We start from the raw sequence: 18,305 nt of genomic DNA on the forward strand, positions 1-18,305 counted from the left end.
AGCCCACTACCTATGATGGGACACCTCGTGCAGCCTTGAGGCAGGGGGAAGGGCTTGGAATTGCCTTACTAGATGTACCTCCCCATGGGAGGCCTTGCCTTCTTGTTGAGGGGAGGGGCTGGGAGAGGAGGGAAGAGGGGGATCTCTGATTGATGTGTAAAATGAATGAAAAAAATTTTTAATTAAAAAAAGACAAAACAGAAAACCTTGATGGGGTGGGGAGGGAGAGAGAAGGGAGGGCACTCACATGGTGTCAGGAAGAAAACTGAGCACAACTATGGAGACAATGATGTTTCCATAGATGTCTATGAACAAATCATCAAACAAGTTTACATTTACATGAAATAGACACTGTCTAGAAATTTGAATTTTTAATAGAAAATAAGATAAGATCTGTATTCCTACAGCCTCATTAAGATGGTCCTTCCTTTACAGTCCCAGCTAGTGTGGCAAATGCTTCCAAAGTCAGGCAACAAGACTCCTGGGGGAAAACCAGGCCAATCTCACTTAGGACTGTAATTACAAACTCTCCGATAAAATATCACCAAATTTGATCCAGAAATATATTTATAGGTAGGCCATGTCCAAGGTGCTATCTCAGTCCTATGGCTCAACCTCAAAAGACTGCGGGAGGTCTGGGGAGATGCCTCAGTCATTAAGGGGTTTCAGTTTGCTCACTAGAGACAGTGTAAAAATACCAGGCCAGACACAGTCCCCAGGGCTCCCTACTGAGCCTGCCTAGCCTAGCAGCTGAGCTCCAGGCCAATGAGATCTTGTCTCCATACAGGGTGGTGAGTGTTCTGAGGAACAACGTCCGAGGTTGTCCTCTGGCTTTCTTAAAAGAATAAAAAACAGACCAAACAGAACTGGAGAAGTCTTTCCTGGCTACCTCTGTTGCCTGCTTTTATCTGTTCCCCAGCCTCTTGGCACAACACAAAGCCCCTTCTCCTCTATGAGGTATGGCTCTGTCCTGGTTGCAGGTCTAATGTGTTTAACACACCTAAGCGATGGTCCCTGTGGAGCGGCAGGACTAACTGGGGCTGTGGCTTGATGCTGCTGCCCAGCATGACAGAGAATCCGCCATGTGTACCTCACTCCAGAAAAGCCTCAAACTCAGACAGTAATGTTGAAACTTAAGCCCAGAACCACCAAAGTCAGGGGCTATTTGCATGTTTTCTCTGCCCTTCATTATAGTTTAAAAACCCATACTCCGTCATTGAAAGTACCTCTTGTCTTTTCCCTCTGCATGGTTATTCTGAAATATTTTGTTCTCACAGCCCAGAATTCCTTCTTGTCACTTATGTTCCAGGGCAGCTGTCACCATCTCAGAAGGTGTTGACTAAAGACACTATTAAAATCATCACACATCCATTCTCTTTGTATTGTCTACTTTGATTTTCCCTTTAGCATTCTCCACTAATGTCCTCCATGTTGGTCAGCTTCCTGCTATTACAACAAAGTGCTTGAGAAAATCAGCTGGCAAAGAGAAGAAGGATATTTGGCCACAGTTGGGAGGTTTTGGCTCATGGCCATTTGGCTATTTTGCTTTGGGTCTGTGGTGAGGAGAATATTTTTTTCAAAGATTTATTATGTATACAGAGTTCTGCCTACATGCCAGAAGAGGGGGCCAGATCTCATTACAGATGGTTGGGAGAGGGCTAGGAACTGAAAATTGCTTACCTCATGAACAGGGGCAAAACAGAGAGGATGAAGAAGGGACTGAGGTCTCACTGTCCCCTTTTAGGACTCACCCAGTCTCAGAGACTGGAAGCCTTCTTTCTCATACTTGCCACCTCCCACTAACGCCATCAGCTGGGGACCAAGCCTCCAACACATGTCCTTTGGACCAGACTATAGCACTTGCCTATTTGCTTGCTGTGTGCCTGTCCATCAACTCCCTTTGAAGTGTGGGTCCAAAAGTCTAGGGCCACACCCCCACTGCCCATAGCAGCATCCAGCACACTTTAGGTGCCAAGGAGATATATGCTGTTTGAACTCTGCTTTCTCGGCCATTTCTATTTAGGCTGGCACATTGAAATTTTTTGAGACAGTATTTTAACAATTGGTTAAATTGGTTGTACTATAAACATGGAATTAAAGACATTAATTTTATTCTTGCTGTTTTCTTTCAATATTTTGGAGTGGAAAGCCTTTAGCTTTCATAATTTTATAGGACCCCAAAATCTGTAAACTGTCTGTATTGTGTGTTTTTTTTTTTTTTTTTTTTTTTTTTTTTTTTTTTTTTAAGAAAGCAGACCTGTTCGGGAGCAATGCATTACATTCATATGATGGAATTTATTTAACTTTTGTTTTTCAGTGCTGTGGATTGACCCAGTGCCTCACACATGCTAGGCAAGTAGTCTTTCAACCACCAAGCTACACCCCATCCTTTGTTTCCCATTTAAAGTGCAGGTTGTCTGGGATTGTTCATTGAGTGGGCTAAGAAGGATACAGAAATCTCACTGGTTGAATAGTACATGGAAGCTGGTATTTAAAGAGCATAGTTCCCTCTAGTGCACATTTTGAGACCAGACCTTGGAGAAAAAAAGGTTGCCTTGGAGTCCCGAGGGACCAAATTATATTGCTAAGAAGGAGTCAATAAGTTAGAGGGTGCATATTTGCTGAATTAGTTAATATGTAGAACCATAAGGTTCTTGGTGTGCCCTAGAGAGGGAATCATCAAAATACATAGCTCAGTTGGTCAAATTTGCCCAGTGTGTGCAAAACCCTAGGTTCTGTCCCCACCCCTGCAATCTCAACACTTGAGCGAAGGACACAGAAGGACCAGAAGCTCAAGGTCAACTTAAATGCATTGTCCCCAAAGAGAGGAAGTGGAAGTTGATGGTCACTATGGTGGAGATAAGAGGCTACAATTAGAACTTAGCTTCTTTTCTACTTTCAAAGGATTTCAGAAAAAAAGAAGGAAATAATCACTCTGGGAATTGAACAACAGAAAACCCAGTCACTAATGTTAATCATAGAAGTCCCAAATATTTAGGAGCAAAGGATATAGCTCAGAGGGAGAGCACTTGCCCAGCATATGTGAGGCACCAGGTTCAAGTCTCAGTATCTCAAAACCAACCAACCAACCAACCAACCAACCAACCAACCAAACAAACAAACAAACATCCCACCTACAGAAATAACCAAAGCCCAAAAGGAACACTTTAAATATTTAGGTGGCTTTGAGATGGGGTGATGCATCAACTCCCCTGGCTGCCTCAGCTGCCTGCAGGAGAATCAGGGGGACCCAAGAACAAGTAGACAAATTGTAGTGGGCTGCTTTCATGTGTAGAAAGTATTGAAAGTAGAGAAGTTATTGAAGAAATTTGGACACACTCTGGACTTTTTTATGCTACGGGATTATTAACTTTTCTTAGCTATGATTCTGTTGTCCTTACGCTGTCGTTCAGAATGCATAGAGAGATACTTTGGAATCATGTGTGTGTAGGTAAGGCTGGGACAGCACTGATGATGTTTTGATAGTTTGGGAGTCAAGTGACAGGTAACTGGGGGCTCATTAGATTCTCTTTGATCCCATCCCATGTTAGAAAATCTCCATTATAAACTTACATATGTTTGCATGATCCTCTTTTCCCTTTGGGGGGAAAAAAACCTTCCCTCTAATAGTCCTGGAAAACCTACAGAGAGGAAGTGTTTGTTGATTTGAAGTTCTGATTTTAGAGCATTTTCTTTGGTCTAAAAGATCAAGATGACTAGGGGTAGGGGATAGGAGAAAAGGGTCCCTTTCTTATTTATAAATGGATGATTACAAAATAGTCTTTCTAAATCATTGCTCCACATGATTGTCATGGCTGACCTGATTGAAGGGTAAGTCCATGTTTCTATGTTTACTGGAAAATATAAGAAGTATCTGTGATCTGCCCTGGAACTCCCATCTGGACCAGAGGTGAGTGCCTGGGGTTATAGTCAGAGAGGCAACCGCCCCTGGGTCCCACCCCTGGGCACCATCCTGAGGGGACCTGCTCAACTTGGCCCCAGTTTCCAGCCAATTGGCGGGCCCTGTGGCAAGGCTCCCCTTTTCCAAGACTACAGGCAGACACTGCAGTCTCCACACCCTGCCCCCACACCCATTTGCCCCAGCCACTTCCTGAGACTCAGAGACCAGCCCCCAGCTCCCATCCGCCCTGGAACTCCCATCAGGACCAGAGACCAAAGAGACCCTCTGGTGGACACTACAACCTCAACGCCTTGCCCCCACACCCATCTGCTAGAGACCCCAGCCACTTCCGGAGACTTAGAGACCAGTGTCCAGTATTCCATCCTGTCCCAGATCTCCCATCTCGACCAGAAAGCCCCCAGCTCCCATCTGCCCCAGAACTCCCATCTGGACAAGAGGAGCTCCCATCTGGACAAGATAAGGAGATCCCAGGGACTTCCTGAGACTCAGAGTCCAGCCCCCCAGCTCCTATCCGGCCAGTATTTTCATCTGGACCAGAGCTCCCATCCCACCCAGAGCTTCCATCTGGACCAGAGAGAGGCTTCCTAAATCTGTCAGCTCTGTCTGGACCAAGTACACTGGTAAGACCAAGAATGAACCCACGAGGAGATGGGCAGACGTCAAGGCAGAAAGAAGTACATACAACAAAATAAAGAGCAATACAGCATCACCAGAACCTAGCCCTTCTCCAACAGCTAGACCTGAACATCACGGAATGGAAGAAGAAGAAGAAAACAACCTTATAAGTAACATCATGAAGAGGCTAGAGCCTTACATAGAAGAAATCAAAAATAAAGTGGAGGAACAGACAAATAAAAAATGGGAAGAACGTTATAAAAAACTAGAGGAAAGGACAATTAAAGCAGAAGAAAACAGTAAGTCCCTGAAAGAAAATCAGGAAAAAACAAGGAAGACAGTCCAAGACCTGAAGAGGGAAATAGAAAAAATGAAAAAGACACAAGCAGAAGGGATGCTGGAAATACAAAATATGAGTAAACAAACAAGAACTTCAGATGCAAGTATAACCAACAGAATGCAAGAGATGGAAGAGAGGATCTCTGGTGTTGAAGATACGGTAGAAGAAATAGATTCATCAGTCAAAGAAAACACTAAAACCAACAAAGTCATGATCCAAAATGTCCAAGAAATTTGGGACACCATGAAAAGACCAAACCTACGAATAATAGGGATAGAGGAAGGAGAAGAATACCAACTCAAAGGCACAGAAAATATATTTAACAAGATCATAGAAGAAAACTTTCCCACCTTAAAGAACAAAATGCCTATGAAGACACAAGAAGCCTATAGAACACCAAACAGACAAGACCCCCCAAAAAGTCCCCTCACCACATAATAATTAAACAACTAAACGTACAGAATAAAGAAAGAATATTAAGGGTAGCAAAGGAAAAAGGCCAAGTGACTTATAAAGGCAAACCCATCAGAATAACACCTGATTTCTCAATGGAGACTTTGAAAGCCAGAAGGACCTGGACAGATATAATGCAGACACTAAGAGTCCATAGATGCCAGCCTAGACTAATATACCCAGCAAAACTCTCAATCATCATAGATAGAGTGAACAAGACCTTCCAAGACAAAACCAGATTTAAACAATACTTATCCACAAACCCAGCCCTACAGAAAGCATTAGAAGGAAAATTCCGACCTAAGGAAGGCAGCTACACCCATGAAAACACAGGCAATAGATAACACCACAACAGTAAACCCCAAAGAAGAGAAGTACACACACACTACCACCAAATAATAAAAATAATAACAGGAACAAACAGTCACTGGTCAGTAATATCCCTTAATATCAATGGACTTAGTTCACCTATAAGAAGACACAGACTAACAGAATGGATATGAAAACAGGATCCATCTTTCTGCTGCATAAAAGAAACACACCTCAAATTCAAAGACAGACACATCCTAAGAATAAAAGTCTGGGAAAAGACTTTCCAATCAAATGGTCTTAAGAAACAAGTTGGTGTAGCCATCTTAATATCCAGCAAAATAGACTTCAAACTAAAAGAGATGATGAAGGACATTACATACCCATTGCAGGAAAGATCCACCAAGATGAAGTCTCAATTCTGAACATTTATGGCCCAAACACAAGGGCACCCACATATGTAAAAGAAACATTACTAAAGCTTAAATCACATATAAACCCCCACACATTAATAGTGGGAGACTTCAACACCCCACTTTCACCTCTGGACAGATCGGCCAAAGTGAAACTTAACAGAGACATAATGGTCTTAACTGATGCTATGGCTCAAATGGACTTAATCGATATCTGCAGAACATTCCACCCGAACAAAAAAGAATATACCTTCTTCTCAGCACCCCATGGAACCTTCTCTAAAATCAACCACATACTTGGCCACAAAGCAAATCTCAACAGATACAAAACAATTGGAATAACCACCTGTGTTCTGTCGGACCACCATGGTTTAAAGTTAGATTTCAACAACAGAAAAAACTACAGAAATCCTACAATATCATGGAAACTGAATAATGCTCAACTGAATCACCAATGGGTTAAGGAAGAAATAAAGAAAGAAATTAAAGACTTCCTAGAGATCAATGAAAATGAATATACCACATACCTAAACTTATGGGACACTATGAAAGCAGTGCTAAGAGGGAAATTCATAGCACTGAATGTCCACATAAAGAAGCTGGAGAAATCTCACCCTAGTGACTTGACAGCACACCTGAAAGCCCTTGAACAGGAAGAAGCAAAGTCTCCCAGGAGGAACAGACATCAGGAAATTATCAAATTGAGAGCTGAAATCAATAAAATAGAAATAAAGAAAACAATACAAAGGATTAATGAAAGAAAGAGTTGGTTCTTTGAGAAGATCAACAAGATAGACAAGCCCTTATCCAAACTAACCAAAAGACAGAGAGAGAGCATCCAAATTAACAAAATCAGAACTGAAAAGGGGGACATAACAACAGACAATGAGGAAATCCAGAGAATCATCAGGTCATACTTCAAAAACCTCTACTCCACAAAACTGGAAAATCTAAAAGAAATGGATAATTTTCTGGATAGGTACCACATATCTTAGTTAAATCAAGACCAGATAAACCATTTAAATAATCCAATAACCCCTAAGGAAATAAAATCAGTCATTAAAATTCTCCCAAACAAAAAAGCCCAGGACCAGATGGTTTCATTGCAGAATTCTACCAGATCTTCAAAGAAGACTTAATACCAATACTTTTTAAATTGTTCCACACAATAGAAGCAGAAGGCATATTACCAAACTCCTTCTATGAGGCTACAATTACCCTGATTCCTAAACCAAACAAAGATGCAACAAAGAAAGAGAACTACAGACCAATCTCCCTCATGAACATTGATGCAAAAATACTCAATAAAATACTGGCAAACAGGCTCCAAGAACACATCAAAACAATTATCCACCATGATCAAGTAGGCTTCATCCCAGGGATGCAAGGGTGGTTCAACATACGAAAGTCCGTCAATGTAATACACCATATAAACAAACTCAAAGAAAAAAAACACATGATCATCTCACTAGACGCAGAAAAGGCATTTGACAAAATCCAACACCCCTTCATGATAAAGGTCTTGGAGCGATCAGGAATACAGGGAACATACCTAAACATAATAAAGGCAATCTACAGCAAGCCAACAGCTAACATCAAATTAAATGGAGAGAAACTCAAAGCAATACCACTAAAATCAGGAACAAGGCAAGGCTGACCCCTCTTCCCATAATTATTCAATATAGTACTTGAAGTTCTAGCCAAAGCTATAAGACAACATAAGGAGATTAAGGGGATACAAATTGGAAAGGAAGAAGTCAAGCTTTCCCTATTTCCAGATGACATGATAGTATATATGAGTGACCCCAAAAATTCAACCAAGGAACTGATACAGCTAATAAAAACCTTCAGCAACATAGCAGGATACAAGATCAACTAAAAAAATCAGTAGCCCTCCTATATACAGTAGACAAACAGGCTAAGAAGGAAATTAGAGATAATCACCCTTTACAATAGCCACCAATGATATAAAATACCTTGGGGTTACTCTAACTAAGCATGTGAAGGACCTATATGACAAGAACTTTAAGTCCCTGAAAAAAGAAATTGAAGAAGATGTCAGAAAATGGAAAGACCTCCCATGCTCATGGATAGGCAGGATTAACATAGTAAAAATGGCAATCTTACCAAAAGCAATCTACAGATTCAATGCAATCCCCATCAAATTACCAACACAATTCTTCACAGATCTGGAAAGAATAATACTCAACTTCATATGGAAAAACAAAAAACCCAGGATAGCCAAAAGAATCCTGTACAATAAAACAACCTCTGGAGGCATCACAATTCCTGACCTCAAGCTCTACTATAGAGCTACCGTAATAAAAACAGCTTGGTACTGGCATAAAAACCGACATGTGGACCAATGGAATTGAATTGAAGACCCTGACATTAACCCGCATACCTATGAACATATAATTTTTGACAAAGAAGCCAAAAATGTACAATGGAAAAAAGAAAGCATCTTCAACAAATGGTGCTGGCATAACTGGATGTCATTGTGTAGAAGGCTGCAAATAGATCCATATCTGTCACCATGCACAAAACTTAAGTCCAAGTGGATCAAAGACCTCAACATAAATCTAGTTCCTCTGAACCTGATAGAAGAGACAGTAGGAAGTACTCTTGAATGCATTGGCACCAGAGATCACTTTCTAAATATAACAGCAGTAGCACAGACACTGAGAGAAACAATCAGTCAATGGACCTGTTGAAACTGAGAAGCTTTTGTAGAGCAAAGGACACGGTCAACAAGACAAAGTGACAGCCTACAGAATGGGAAAAGGTCTTCACCAAGCGCACCTCTGACAGAGGGCTGATATACAGAACATATAAAGAACTCAAGAAATTAGACATCAAAATGCCCAACAGTTCAATGAAGAAATGGGCTATAGAACTAAACAGAGAATTCTCAACAGAGGAAGTTCAAATGGCTGAAAGACATTTAAGGAATTGCTCAACATCCCTAATCATCCAGGAAATGAAAATCAAAACAACTCTGAGATACCACCTTACACCTGTCAGAATGGCTAAGATCAAAAACACAGAAGACAGCTTATGCTGGAAAGGATGTGGAGCAAGGGGAACTCTCCTCCACTGCTGGTGGGAATGCAAGCTTGTTCAGCCACTTTGGAAATCAATATGGCACTTCCTTAGAAAATTGGGAATCCATCTCCTCCAAGACCCAGCTGTAGCACTCTTGGGCAGATATACTCAAGGAATGCTCAATCATACCACAAGGGCATTTGCTCATCTATGTTCATATCAGTATTGTTTGTAATAGCCAGAACCTGGAAACAACCTAGATGCCCTTCAACTGAAGAATGGATAAAGAAAATATGGTACAAATACACAATGGAGTACTACTCAGCAGAGAAAAACAATGACATCATGAGGTTTGCAGGCAAATGGATGGATCTAGAAAAAAATCATCCTGAGTGAGGTAACCCAGATTCAGAAGGACAAACATGGTATGTACTCACTCATAGGAGGATACTAGATGTAAAACAAAGATGACTAGACTCCTACACAACTCCAGGGAGGCTACCTAGAAAATGGGACCCTCGGAAAGACACAGGGATCACCCAATGACAGAGAAATGGATGAGATCTACATGAACAACCTGGACGAGAGTGGGAGAAATGAAGGGCAAGGTTTGAGGGAAGGGAGGCTTGAGGGAGCGGGAGATCCCAGCTGGATCAGGAACAGAAAGGGAGAACAAGGAATGGTAGACCATGATGGAAGAGAACCACATGAGAACAGGAGTGGGCAGAGTGCTGGAGAGGTCCCCTGTGGTCCACAGTGATGCATCCTCTGTAGACTGCTGGCAGTGGTCGAGAGAAAGCCTGATCTGACCTAGTCTGGTGATCAGATGGCCACACACCCTGACGGTCAGGCTGGAACTCTCATCCAGTGACTGATGGAAGTGGATGCAGAGATCTTCAGCCAGGCCCCAGGTGGAGCTCCATGTGTCCAGTTGTCGAGAAGGAGGAGGGACTGTGGGAGTGTGAATTGTTGAGCCCAGGATTGGAGAAAGCATAGGGACAAAAGGCCAGATGAACAGAAGCACATGAATTGTGAACCAAAGGCTGTGGAGCCCCCAGCTGGAGCAGGCCCTCTGGATAAGTGAGACAGTTGAGTGGCTTGGACTGTTTGGGAGGCATCCAGGCTGTAGAACCTGGACCTGTCCTTAGTGCATGAGCTGGCTGTTTGGAACCTGGGGCTTACACAGGGACACTTTGCTCAGCCTGAAAGGAGGGGGCTGGACCTGCCTGTACTGAATCCACCAAGTTTAAATGAATCCCCAGGGGAGTCTTGGCCCTGGAGGAGATGGGAATGGAGGGGAGGGGATGGGAGAAGGTGGAGGTGAGAGCGGGAGGGGGGAGGACAGGGGAACCATGGCTGATATGTAAAATTAAAATACAAATATAATAAAAAGGGGGAAAACAAAATAAAAACAAACAAACAAACAAACAAACAAATAAATAAGAAGTATCTGTCAGTTCAGGAATACCCCCTCTCATTATTATGATTGCTTGCAATAACCAAGTTGAGAGCATTTAGATTGGCATCCACAACGCATTGCCAAACAGATTTGCACTTCCTCTCTCCTGCTCTCCTTGGTCTATAACAAGAATGCCCCCTACTCAACAGTAGGTGCACTCTGCCGCCATGGGTCAAGATTCCTTGCTTCATGGGCAAACCTTATTCCCACCCCTGATTTGGACCATATAACCCTTCCACTCTTTGCCCAGAATGTCAACAGCTACTTCTGTGGCTATTTTCTTCTCACAGAAAGCACGAAGCTTGTATTCATTGTCCACTTCAGTGGAGTTGTGACAGCTAAGGGGAAAGGAGACATTCACTTTCACCTGCACATCCCAACCATATAGGAGAGGCCACGAAGAGAGCTGAAGCAACTTTTGACTAGTGAACCACATCAGGAACCTAGAGGCAGGAGCTAAAACAGAAACGTGGAGGAGCACATGGAGGTTTGCTTCCTTTAGCTTGCTCAGCTAGCTTTTTTTTATATAGTTTTGGGGATGTATCACCCACAGTGGTCTGGGCCTTTCTACATCAATTGAAAGTCAAGAAAATGTCCCACAGACATGCCCACAGACCAGCCTGATAGAGGTAAGTCTTCCGTTGAGTGCCCCCCCACCCACCCAGGATACTTTAGGTTTGTGCCAAGCTGACTGCTGAAGCTAACTATGATAGCTATGCATCACATTTTATGCATGGGAGGCCCATATGTTATTTAATAAAATAGTATTTATTGTTCTCCACTGCAAAGAAGATGCCGTCTAGGATCTCCTATTCAGGAGGCTGATAGTAGGCAGGACAGAAATCTTCAGGAGAGAGGAAGAGCTCCTAAAGCCATTAGAGAAGAAACTTCTGGATCCTATAAAATCTATTAGCCATCATGATCTGGGTCTGACTTTTTTCCATCTTCTGAATATGACTAGTACATGTGACATCAAATAGGATTATTATACTTGAAATTAAAACCTAGAACACAATCTTGCATACTGAAGCGAAGGAACTGGACTAGGGAAGTGAGCATGCTTACCGACCAGACAACCCCTGTATGCGCCATCGTGCTCCTTGACTAGACTGTTTTTCCCTTGTGACTTCTACAGCCATTTGTTCTTTGTGAGACATTTTACTTGCTGCAAGGACTTGAAATAATTTATTATTCCCTGTTGTGGTTTGAGTGAGAAATATCCCCCATAGGCTCACATGTTTGAATACTTTGTCCTCAGTTGGTGGTGCTATTTGGAAGGATTATGAGGCCTTTAGTGGGTAAATGTCACTGGAGGAATTATATCACTGGGGAAGGCTTTAAGGTTTTATAGCCTGGTCCCATTTTTCATTCTCTCGTTCATCTTCCTCTTTGAAAACAAAGTACAAGCAGCTGGCTCCTTGACTGCCAGGCTGGCTTCACACTCATGATGCCATGTCTTCCCTACAATGATGGATGGTAGCCCCAATGGAACCTTAAACCCAAATAATCCCTTCTCCTCAAAGTAGCTTTTTGCCAGGATATTCTATCACAGGCAGAAGAAAGGTAAATCATGAAGAAATTGATATCAGGAGTGGGGTTGTTAGTATAATGAACTTAACCATGTTTTCTGGAGGAATGTGGAAAGTTTTGGAATTTGGGGCTATAAAAGACAGTGGATACTGTTGGCAAATGGTCCACTGCTCTTTGTTATTATAAGACAGAAGAACTGAGAGTAGAATGGACAATGGAGACCTGGCTATGAGGCTTCAGAAGGAAACAACAACTCTATTAAGGAATTGGCTATTGGCCATTTGTGTGCTGTTTTGGGAAAGGATCTGGTTGCACTTTACTTATGTCACAAGAATTTGCATGAGGCTGAATTGGAAAGTAGCGGACTAGTTGTTCCTCTAGTGGAGGAAATTTCAGAAAAGTATAACATTGAATTCGTGGCATAGTTACTACTGATGACTCCATACAGGTCTCAATGAAAAAGGACAAGCGGGACAGAAAAAAAAAATGCAATTTGGAGAAGTTACAGTTAGGGTGGGTCATGTACTGAAAAAGAATTGAATAAGTTAGAGAGGCTGGTGCCATTAAGTGAGTGCTCCTGCCCTGCACTGGAGCAATAAGAAAGGTGCCTCAGGGCAGGACCCCCTCAGAAAAGACTCCAGCTTACAGATCAAACCCCCATGGAAATTGCTCACCAGCTTCAGCATACAGAATCTGCTGCAGCTGAGGTCCAGGGAGTGGGGGGCGGGCAGACTCCATCCTAAGCTGTAAGGAAAGCATGGTAGTGTCATCTAGGTGGTGCTAGTTTTAGAAGCATGAGAAATGCAAAACTGTAGGGGTCGTGGGTGTTTCCTTTGTGCTCTCAGAGAGTCACTGGGCCAGGCACCACGCAGTCTCTGAGAGAAAACCGTGAGTGCCAGCGAGTGAAGCTGGGAAGGTGGAGCCTGAAGACTCCAAGATGTTGGAAATGCCAGAGCTGTGGGTGCAGCACGAATCTTAAATGGTCTTTTTAATAGAAACAAACCTGGAACCAGGTACTGGGGTGAATTCTGGAAGATTAGAGAAGCAGAACAAGCCACAGCTACCTCACCTCACCGGTTCCTCAGCTGATCCTGTTTCCTCAAACTGGAAGCCTCTGTGTCCTCATCCGAATGGATCTCAGCTGAATGAACTGTGTTGCTCAAAGTCTAAAAGCTTAACCAGGCTATATAGTTCCTCGTCTTCATGCCTTAAATACCTTCCTGCCTCCTGCCGTTACTTCCTGGGATTAAAGGTGTAAGTCACCAAGCTTGGCTGTTTCCAGTGTGGCCTTGAACTCACAGAGATCCAGGCAGCTCTCTGCCTCTGGAATGCTAAGATTAAAGGTATGTGCTACCACTGTCTAACCTCTATGTTTAATATTGCAGCTGTTCTGTTCTCTGACCCCAGATGAGTTTATTAGATGGCACAATATTTTGGGGAACACAATACCACCACATGTGGGGGCATCTTCCAAGGAGCGCTGCATATAAGGGCGGCAGGCAGCAACACTGGATGGGTGAGGTCACCTAAGCCCTTTGAAACTCAAGCCCAAGATACTAGACATGGAGCTAGCTGATTTGGCACTTGCCTTGCTGGGTTTCAGTCTTTCTTTGGTCCAATCTTTTTTCACTATTCCCCATCCCTCCCCTTTGGGATGTGTACTCTGTGATATTGTATGTTGGAAATATATAATTATGGTTTTTTTATTTTATAGGGGGGTCACAATTTAAGAGGTTAGTCTGAGAAGATACTTTGGGCCTTTGAACAGCATTGGTACTTTTAAAGACAATGGAGACAAGGTTGACTAAATGCATTTTTCATCACGAGATGACCGTGAGTCTGGGGGCCAGAGGCAGAAGGCTGTGGTTTGAATGAGAGACATCTTCCATATGCTCAGCATTTGAACACTTGGTTTGCAGTTGCTGGGGCTATTTGGGAAGATCATGGATCCTTTAGTAGGTGGAGTCTTGATGGAGGAAGTACACCCAGGAGGTGGGGGTGAACTTGAGGTTTCATGGCCTTGCCCCATGATGACATCCTGTCTTACTTATTTTTCTATTGCTGTGATAGAACACAATGACCAAGGCAACTTATAAAAGAACATGTTTAATTGGGCTTGTGGCCCCAGAGGATTAGTATCCATGATGGCCAGGGAAGGCATGGCAGCAGGAACAGCTGAGTGCTCACATCTTGAGTGAGCATGAGTCAGAGAACACAGTGGGATGGCATGTGTCTTTTGAAGCCTCAGGGCCCACCCTCAGTCACATATCTCCTCTAAATAGGCCGTACCTCCTAACCCTTCCCAAACAGTTCCACCAACTCTTTGAATCAAGTATTCAAACACAAGCAAATAGCAGCCATTCTCATCCAAGCCACCATATATCCTCTCTGCAGTTTTAAGCCAAATAACCCCTCTTTCCTGTGTTGCCTTTTCTCGGGGTATTTTGTCACACCAACAGAAAATTAAATATTATATTCTTTAATTCTGTTTTTTTTCTTCTGGCTGTTTAATTCCATAGCTATGATCTCATATGGAGTGTCTAGCTATAATTCTAGAAGAGGTTAATCCTCTGTAGCTAAACTATTATACCTTTTATTTGAGGATAATAACTTGATCTGTCATTTTATTTTGGTATTTCACCAGATTCTAGCTTGGGGGAGTAAATGAACAATCACACTATAGAAGAATTGGAAAACAATACAGTATCTCTTCGAATTCCATTCCAGAAAATTCTTTACCCATGTACCAATTATTATGTATGACAAGGATAAAAACAAGAGACCAGTCCTGTGAGAAGTCAAGATCCCATAGGTTAAAATATTATTTCATTTTTCAGAGAGTGAACAGAGACTCTAATAGGAAGCATTGTGTAATACTGTCTGCTATGGGATGCTATTCCTGGGAGTCTACTCATCCCTTATAGGGAACTGACTAACTGACCAAGATAAGGACACCATTAAAGTCCAGCTTCGTGGACCAGTGAGTTTTATTGGGTTGTTTATAGACGTCTGGATGAGGAGTACTTACAGGGGCAGAAGTTACTCAAAGCCAGCTGTACCATGAAAGCCTACCCCAGCATGGGTGACAGTTCATGAAAGCTGGGAACCTGGAGCTCACTGCTCAGCCCGCAGGGAGCCCGGCAGGTTGGGGATTGTCTTTCAGTATGTTTTCAGACCAAAACAACTGTCTTCCAGGTGTTCGGAGCCTCTTCTAGTTGGCTTGTCTAATTGGGGCCTCTTCTAGGCAGCTCAGCCTGTCTGAAAATCACCATATACTCTTGTGTATTTGCAGGCCTCTTTAAATAAATTCATTTTGAGGGTGGAAAAACTTTATCATGTAATTGTATCACTTAACATATACTTTACTATGACATACAGGACATACACACTGATAACAAGCATATCCAATTATGGCTGATGAAATGGCTCATCGGGTAAAGGCATTTGTTGCCAACCTTGGTGACTTGAGTTCAATTCCCAGGACCCTCATGGCAGGAGAGAACCAAATCCTGCAAGCTGCCTTCTGACCTCCATATCCATGTGTATGTCCCACATACTAAGTACATAGATAATTAAAACCCAAGTCATAGATACAGGCTAACCACCGCACCTGCACACAAAATGACACATCAGCAAGTACATGGGGTGAACAATAGTGAACATTCTAAGAAGAAACTCAAAGAACACACAAGTTGACTACATTCAATAAGAGTGCATGATCAGTAGAACCAAGATAGAAAATTGGTACCTTGACAACACAGAGCTTAACCTAAGTATTGAGTGAAGGGAAAGAGTTCAAAGTAAAGCTGGTTATTTACACTTATAAAGAAGTGAACTGGTCAGTAAGAAACAACCAGGCAGAAATCTAGGAATGGGGCTGACTTATATGATAGGGAGAGGCTTGATGGGATTTTAATGCCAGGTCTGGAGATCAAACATAGACCAGGCGTGAGTCACAGGGAATAAAAGAACACAGATTATCTTGTGGGTTCTACCGGAGGCCAGCGTTTACCCTGAAGGCTAGCTCTTGGCGGCAAAAAAGAGCCAGCTGTACCTCACTAACTCAAATTGTGCCTCTTTTCCCTGGGTGTCCCCAAGGAAAGAAAGCTTTCCTTCCTGTGTGTGGAGGCGCAACTGGTCTCAGCCTGCAGTTAAACCCATCTAACGGTTGCTCAGGCCAAACTGACCTGGAAGGGATACTTACAAACTGGCCGCAGATCCGCTGTGAGAGGAAGGGGCTCTCCATTCCGGAGCAAGGGAAGCCTGACTTCTGGGAGGCCCCTTGCGTAAGTGAGCCTGGTGGGAAGGAGACTGGTAGGGGGCAGACACTAGAACTGCATGCTCTGCTCCTGCCCCTTCTGAAAAGTGAGTGCAGGCCAGGAGGGGAAAGAAAAGGGAATCTTCACAGTATGCTGGAAACTTTCCCTCGATACGTTGTCTTCACACCATATATCAAATGCAAGAGCCCTGGCAGAGGAAAAGGTAGTGCCCTACCTTTCCAGATTACAGTGGGCTAGCCTCCTCCCTCTTGCACACAGTCCCACCAAGTGTAGCCTTGGCTAGTGTCTGTCACCTGCAGAAGGGAAGTGGGGTTTTCCACAAGGAGCAGATGGGAACTTCTTAGCTCCTACCCTAATGTGCAATGGTGGCCTGGAATTACAGCTCAGATGCCCTTGAATCTCACCAGAGAGCTGCCCCGGCCAGAGATTTGCCATCACTCCCAGGCTGCTCCAACAAGCGCCACGAGCACCGGAGTAGAGGTTATTTTGTACTTCACGGTTGTGGGGTTTGTTCTGTATCCATGAGTGTATTTCTCCCCATTTTATATCTTAATAAATCCTTGATACCCTTTAACAAACTCTCATGGATTTGCTTAACACCTCACGGGATGTATAACACACATTCTTCCTTGCTCGCAGGGCTCACCCAACGCACCCCTAGGCCCCACATTCTAAGTGCAGTTTCGTTGTGGCAGGCTTGGTGGCTTCCCTGTCCTGAGACGGTGGGCTCCTGGGAAATCCTTCTTCTTCTTTTTTGTTTGTGGTTTTGTTCGTTTGTTCGTTTTTGGAGACAGGGTCTCATTATGTAGCTCTTGCCTTGCCTGCCTGGACCTTACAGAGGTCCACCTGCCTCTGCCTTCCAAGTGCCGAGATTGAAAGTGTGTGCCACTGTGCCCAGGTTCCTTGCTAATCTTTGACTCTGGTCTCACACAGTTCCTTGTCATGGTGGAACCCTCCTTGCATGACCATGTCTTTCTCCTTATTCAATTTCCGTCAGTTTACAGTCCCTCTTTATCCTGTCCTTGCTGAGAGCTAGGGGAGTCCCCAGGGATCTTGCAGGTCCACATTTGCTCCATGTGCCATTATACACGGCCACTAGAGGGCAGGAGACCCCCATCCTTAGCGCCAAGCCAGAAACACTGTGGCTCAACTCTTGCATTTGGCAAATCGTCACCCTGCTAGATCACGAAGGAGTTATGTGAAGCTTTATTTTCACTTTAAGTGCTCCCCCAAAGCTTACTAGTTCATTCAAGATCTCTGCTCCTCCTCAGTCTATGGCTTTCTCTGTTCTGGAGCAGCCTGAGCTCTCTAGCCTTTAGCCCCTCCCTCACCAGCTCCTGCACAGGCTGTCTAAAGTTTTCACCTCATCGGTTTAATGAGATGGGTTTTTGTGCATTGACCTGGTGCCCAGGGGAGGTTGGGGGCTGTTCTTAGGGTGGGCCTTCTTTATTAAGAAGGTGAGGGGAGTGGGTGGGTGGTTTTCCTCACCAAGGTATATCCTGTATGTTGCCCCCCCCCCCCAAGATCATTATAGCACAAGCGCAGTTCACTTTAGATTTCTAACAAGGACACTGTGTCCTGCTCAGTGTGGCTCTTGCTTAGGCAGTATAGACCAGATTAGGCTGCTGGGATTTCGGGGACACAGTGAGCTCTGTGAGTCACTTAAAAACACGAACATTTCTGTGTTTTGCCAACTGGGGGAAAGCTTCTACTTATCTACGAGGGAGCACTGAATTCTGGGAGAAAGTAAATGACTTCTTTATGGTTTTACCTCCATCTTTGGAGCAGTCCATGCTGAGTGAGGTGGTGGTGATGATGAACCAGGAGGAAAACCTACTGGGATTTACCCCCAAATTGGCTTTGTTCAAAACTTCTGCTTTTGGTATTTGCAGAGAATAGACCTCTCTAGTTAGCCATCACTGTGATGAACACCATGACC

This window comes from Onychomys torridus, chromosome 3, assembly GCF_903995425.1.
Source record: "Onychomys torridus chromosome 3, mOncTor1.1, whole genome shotgun sequence".
NCBI classification, from domain to species: domain Eukaryota; kingdom Metazoa; phylum Chordata; class Mammalia; order Rodentia; family Cricetidae; genus Onychomys; species Onychomys torridus.